Source organism: Branchiostoma belcheri, unplaced genomic scaffold (genome assembly GCF_001625305.1).
Source record: "Branchiostoma belcheri isolate BF01 breed outbred unplaced genomic scaffold, Haploidv18h27 scaffold10, whole genome shotgun sequence".
Taxonomy (NCBI): domain Eukaryota; kingdom Metazoa; phylum Chordata; class Leptocardii; order Amphioxiformes; family Branchiostomatidae; genus Branchiostoma; species Branchiostoma belcheri.
Genome location: NW_017802380.1, coordinates 2,668,673 through 2,675,952, shown reverse-complemented (window position 1 = coordinate 2,675,952; position 7,280 = coordinate 2,668,673).

The window sequence follows — 7,280 nt, the reverse complement described above, 5'->3', positions numbered from 1 at the left end:
TAAAGGAGACTTGTCATTACATGCTACACATGAAAATTTACATGCACTTGCGTTTGCATGTCTAGCAGAACACCAAGACCAAGTAGCAGTTATGCCACCTACCGGCTGGCTGCTCAATCCTGTGTTGTTGATGACTCGTCCAACTGCGTTGGCCATGTGAAGCAGGGCGTAGAATAACCGCTAGATGGCGCTTCTTGATGGTGTAGCAACAGTGTGGTGTTTCTACTTCCAGCCTCCTTTGCAGGTGTTCGGTACTCTCCAAGCAGAGGTTGTGGGGGAATGATCGTTAGATGTTTATATATGGCCGGTTTTTTTTTGTCCTGACTTTTTCCAAAATCATATCTAGTTGCTTGAGTAACTGCTTTTTGGCATTTGTCAGCAAATGTCTAGTCACAAAGTTCAGTAACCCATTTGTCACAATGTAGCTACATTTTCATCCATTTTCTTACCCTCCCTGATGTTGAAATTAGTAGTCTCTGTAACTAGATTACCTGCTTCATGGTAATTAGGCACAAATTTAGTTGCATTTGGCACTTTCCTAACCATACACATTGAGTTTGTCGAGTACATCACACTTCTCATGCCTGTAGTTTTCCAGCAAGTTCTCTTAAAGGCCACACCAAGTAAATTTTATGGATGATGTCCTTTGGAGACCCTAAATCTAATGCTAGAGGGCAAAAAAACAAGAAGGGCCCTAAAAACAAGATGCCTAGATTAGAAATATACTAAGAGACGACAAATGTTAGGACACAAATTGAATGAGGTGACAGTGTAACAAGCAAGTCTTTTAGTCATCATCAAAACAGCAATAAATCATGTGGAACAGCAGTTGTTGTCCTGTCCTGCGGCAAATGTGCTCTTTACCCATTTCGCGTTACGCGTTTCATGTCAATCAGACGATTTGCGGCACTGTCTTGACTCTTTGGTCATAGTTACAGCATGGGTAATACAGTTAGCGGAATTTTTTTTTTTTTCTAGGAACAGGCCAAAATCAATGCGCGCGAGGACGTCATCCATAAAATTTACTTGGTGTGGCCTAAATACATTTTGCCTACTCGCTGTCCCACTATTACATCACAAAGCACAGAGACAATTTCTTTGCCTACTTGGTTGAAGTACCTTCACTCTTCATTAGGTAGCGCTTTAATTAGGTCCAGTGACAGAAAAGACCTACACGGGGTTTATGAGAGCACTTAACAGATTTTTCTAGAAAAATAATGGAGGGCGGGCGAAAAAAAGAAAAATTAAAACAGGCCTAGGTATCCTATTATGGCCCAAAATGGTACGATAGGAGCCATGAAGTCAACAAAGCAGGCGGATTCAAAATTTAAACAATTAATTTTGAACTTTTAATGATACCACTGCATTGAAAGATGGAATAAATGTAACAACCAGGAAGAAAAGGACTGTTTTCAACTGTTCAGGGTGAAATATGAGCATTTTGCAGATGATTCTGAATTCTTATTTTTATTTGCAAATCAGAAAAAAATGAAGCGGGCGAATCCGTTCACCAAGAAATTAAATTAGTGTGGCCTAATACTGACAAATTAATGTATGGGGGTGGGTGGGTGGTGGTGGTGAGCACTACCGGTACATGGGGACGTCAATACTACATGGGACCAAGGATGGGACTTCAATAGCACTTCTATTTTATTTTATTTTATCCTTCTAAAACAAAAACTCAAAAGAGATACCACATGACTGTTTATTAAGCATTCAGTGTGTTGCTCAGGTTGAGTCTGACATTTTGAAAGCTAAGTTTCAAAAACTCACTTCAATGCCCTAGCCTGATTATAACTACACTACAGCCTACTTTATGTGAAGACCTTTGCTCTCAAAGCCAATGTATTCATATATTTTGGATCCATTCTAGGACAAGGTGGCCACTACTTGTACTAGAATAGAGGCAAAATACACAAAAATAAAGGCTAAGTGGGAACAAAAGACTTTCACTTTAGACTACAACTAACCTTAACACTAGGCTACAACTAACCTTAACACTAGACTACAACACTTAGTCACTCAGGCTACAACTAATCATATACAACTAATCATAGTTTACAACTAATCATATACAACTAATCATAGTTAAGACTAGACTACAACTAACCTTAACACTAGGCCACAACTAACCTTAACACTAGACTACAACTGTTCTCAACACTAGACTACAACTATTCTTAAACTAAACAGAACTTACATTGGTGAAGGTTAGACATTCGGGTAATAAGATACGCCAAAAAACAGTGACACAAGCAACTGGATATGATAAATCTGCATTTCTCCTGCAGTCTCTATTGTCATTGACGAAAGTAGTGCAAGTGGATGCTACCTGAAACATCTGACCGTTTCCAAAATCATTCGGAGTAATAAACTGCACTTATCTTAATAAAAGCGTATCTTAAAACTAGATAACAATCCCCTCTGTCTACCCGAGGCATCACTGGCAGGGAGAATCACAATCACTCGGTTAACGGTTGTTGGCAAGGCATCGAGAATGTTGGCCCTAGCACCACAACAAATTTAGCTTCATCCAGGAAGATGGCTTGGTGAAAAAGACTTAATAACATGAACATATAACATGAACATACAACCTGAGCAACACTTGTCTATCATACATAATCGTAAAATGATAACATTGCATTCTTTGAAGAGCTTTAACAAGAACTTCATTTACAGACTTGACCTTTTTTTTTCATCCAGAGGCAGGACGTTACTGATCTGTGATGCAACTTCAGTCCAAGCTTAGGTAACAATCCCCTCTGTCTACCCGAGGCATCACCAGCAGGGAGAATCACAATCACTTGGTTGTCAGCAAGGCATCGAGAATGTTGGCAACAGCCTTGTGACGGCACTGGCAAGGGATTAGGACACTTGAGAGCAATGGTTACTTCTGCACACAGTGCTTCAACCCGTTACTGTGGCAACCAGGTCCAATGCTTGGCCTGATCAGCTTCTGTACCCACGCTGACGACCGGAATTGCGCTCAGAGGTAACCACAAAGTTTAGTCCTCCAGAAAACAGTGACTTCCCCAGTTCTGTTAGCTCATGATCACTTGCGCTCTTCATCTACCTGTCCTCCCTTCTGGCCTTGTGCCGTAGTCTTTGTTCGGGATCTCAAGACTAACGGATACCCCAGAACCAGATGATCCACCCCCCACCCCCGCCCCATTATTTCATTCACAAGGCAGCTTACGTAATGGTCAGGGTTCCCGACCCACTGACAATCACATAATGCAGAAAGAAAGTCAGGCAGTACAAGATACCTAAATAATCATGGGCTAACAGAACATAGGGAAGTCTCCGTTTTCTAGAGGACTGAACTTTGCAGCAACTCCAAAAACGATCCCAGCCACCGACGTGGTCACAGAAACCAAATCAACCATACATCAGACCTGTATCCCACATAAACAGACTAAAGCCATGCGTGCAAAAGGAGCCAAAACCCTCAAAATGCCCCAATCCCCAACCAGCAATGTCACTCAGGATGTCACCAAAGCAAACTCAACCACCTTGCCAACAACCAAGAAACTTGATTATCCCTGTCGAAAATGTCTCAGATACACAAAGGGAATTCTAAGTTTGGTGCCAGAAGATACTTAATGCACATCACAAATCACTAACCTTTTCTTCATCCCTTAAAGCCTTTTCCCTGAGACGTGTAGTTGAAGGCAGCAATAACGTCCTGGAAGATGCTGAGAGATGTCTCCTTTCCTGCTTCTTGCATCCTGAATCCGACATGAATGTCAAATTACCAATAATTAGAACAAGACAGATTTAGTTGAACATTTTGCTTGTGATTAAAACACTAAATAGGCACGCAATCAAGGATACCTTATGCCTTGGGGTTTTAATAGTGGAACCGTAGAAAGCAAAACGCTCCGAAACCAAAGACATTTAACCGTTACTGATGAACTGATCCGACTCTCACCTTTATACTGCGGGTCTCCTCGTCTTGAAATCAACGTTAGGTTTGAGTCCGCAAATTCTTCTCGGTGTAGTGATGCCCTAGGGTGTGGAGGTTTAGCACCTCCCTTCCCTAAGTTGCAAAGAGAAACATTGTATCACTATTAAGACATGCCAATGGCAGTATGTTTGAAGGTTAAGTTACAAAGTTCGTTCATTACCTATTACGTGCACGTGGTTCAGAAGTAGAAAGGAAAACGCTACCAAACCAAACACTTGACTGTCCGCTGAAGGTCACGTTACATATTGTCGACAGTCTCCTCGACGGAATATTAACGTTATGTTTGAGCCCGGCGAAATTCAGGTAAATTCTTGTCGGTGCGATGATGCCCTGGACGTTTTAGGCACCGCCATTTCCCCCACATTTCGGCTTGCAGACCGCCGTGTCGATAGAAGAGCGACTATCTTCTCTTCGCGCTTCGGTAGCCGTTGAATATATCGACTGATGATAACGCAACCGTCTCAGCACTGGGGTTTATAATAACTTCCAACCACCTGTGCGAAGAATTCTAGCCTCCGATTGGTCGATTGAGCAGAATCCTGACATGCTCATTGGTCAGTAAAATGCACTTTGCAGCCTCTCCGTTGGTCAGAAAAATGCACGTTTCCCATTGGTCATCTCTGCTGATTAGATTAATTTTGAGGATTTGGTTGGTCGGTCACATATGAGCCTGCATGGGGGTTTTCGACAACACAGGAGACGGTGTGACAGAGATCTCGCACCCCCAGTGATTTCGCACCCCCCGGAGCGAAATCACTAGCGATCTCGCACCCCCCGGAACGATATCACTAGTGATCTCGCACCCCCCGGAACGATATCACTAGTGATCTCGCACCCCTTTGGTGATCTTGCACCCCCCGGGGGGTGCAACATCGGTAGCGATTGTGCACCCCCTCAATCGATTTGTTCACCCCGTATGTGTTCTGTTACGGCCTTCGTAATTCACAGTGGTTACTATATCAGATGCTACCTATTAACAAACACTATCCTCTAGTATGACAATACCAATATTCAGTAATTACCTTCGCCAAGAAGGTTATGTTTTCGTGGCGGTGTGTCTGTTTGTTTGTCTGTCTGTCTGTCTGTTTGTCTGCCTGTTACCACCATAACTCAAGAACGCTTGAATATATTGTCTTGATACTTGGTAGGTGGGTTGGTCTTGATGAGACCTCGAAATGATTAGATTTTGGGCCCCTTAGCGGCTTGTTATGGTACTGCAGTAGAACTTCCGGTTTTGATATCTCGTGATCTGAACATGCTAGGGTCATGAATTTTGCATGATAGATAGCTCTTGCCCTGGGGAATAAGTGACGTAAGTTTGGACCCCCTAGCAGCTTGTTTGGGAACTGCAGGGGACTTTAAGTTCAAATGTTTAAAGGAGGATAACTCAAGAACCAGTTGAGGAATCATTGTGATTTTCGGTATGTAGGCAGCCTAGATGATGCTTGACATAATGAGATGACAATTATGCAAATAAGGATATAATTTGCATTGTTAATGAGGATATTCTATAAATCTGTAGCATGCCATGATAGGACTAAGGAACTAAGGGACACTATTGCAACCAATCATTGGGCACAGTCACCATTATTGCGCTGTGCTGAAATACGTCACATTAGTCCAGGGAAACTTGTAAAACTCTCGATTACAACATTAAAGTATGGTTTTATCACACTAAAATGCAGTTTCAACTATATACCGGGCAGACAGAACAATTTTCAAAATGTTTGGCGGGGGGGTGCGAGATCACCGGGGGGTGCGAAAACACTAGTTTGGGGGGTGCGAAAACACTAGCTTGGGGGGTGCGAGATCGCTAGCGATTTCGCCCCGGGGGGTTCGAGATCGCTAGTGATCTCGCCCCGGGGGGGTGCAAAATCAGGGGGTGCGAGATCTCCGTCACAACGGCACAAAAAGAGCGTCGGCTAGCGACCTTACTTGGCGCTACAGTATTTAGTCATTATTCTTGTCAGCGCCCTCTTACAGGACATACAGAAACTGCAGTCAGAAGTGGGTATTAATAATTCGAAACGTAGACGCGCAAATATACCGATTTCCTCCATGAAAGTAGGTTTTCCTTGGTGGCCCTTGGACTTGGTTGTAGCTAATTTCCAACCAGATGTTGCATATGGGGGAAAGCTTCTTTTCCACATTTTCCCATGTTTCTGGCTCTTTTATTAATTCATGTTTTGTGAATTAAAACTGGGTGACAAGAAGCTTGCGGGTAACGATTTTCTAGCCTCTACCAGGCACCGCGGATCGCTGGAAAAATAGTAGAAATGGGCCGAAATAAAGGGATAGTATACCAGAGAAGATCCAGGGCCATAGAAGCTCCAATTTGCGACCCACGGGTCGCAAATTGGAGCTTCTATGGCCCATTTCTACTATTTTTCCAGCGATCCGCGGTGCCTGGTAGAGGCTAACGATTTTCCTCTTCCGACATCTATTACGAATTTACGATGTTACATTACCTACAATGTTTATGTTTTTATTCACAAAAACCTAGGATATTGCGAAGGACCACTTTGGACTAGATATGATGCTGTATGAAATATGGTATTTTTTGCAGGTGTTATCAGGATGATCCATTGTTGAAAATGTAACAAATGAAGCATTGCAAACAACATAAAGGCTTCGACATCAGCCCTGAATCTACACGTATTTCCTCGTTCTGTTGTCTTCGGTTTTACTCCTTCAGTCCTGGAGAGATCAGGTGTTATAGCACCTAGGGGGAAATGAATAGGACAGGAGGAAATTACTCGAACCGATTTTCTACGCCCCAAAGCTACTAGTACTAGTATCTATCTATACAGGGAATTGTACTCTCAATACTTTGGCATGTAGTAATCTCCAAGCAGATCATACGGTGGCAAGGCAGTATCCATTGGCCAGAGGAGTGTCCATTAGCCACCGAAGGCTAATGGACACTCCTCTGGCCAATGGATACTGCCTTGCCACCGTATGATCTGCTTGGAGATTAGCATGTAGCAGGAATTTGTTCTTTTGTCTCATTCATAAAGCAGTCGGCAGTTTGTTTCCCCTGATGACAACCGGAAGTGGTCTCCCGACCGCTCCAGGTGGGTGGGACGAGTCCATCTCTTCCGTTCTAATAGGGGATACATATTAAATCGTAGGGTATATTTACGTCAGATTTACAGAAATCAAAGACAATATTGAATACGACATTATATATTACAAATATAAAACTATTTACTTTAAATGCTGGTAATTACGCATGCTTTATTTGTACCAGATCAGTAAGTAATAAATTTTAGATGAATGCTGAAACCCCCCAAAGTCGCGATTCCCGCCCCCG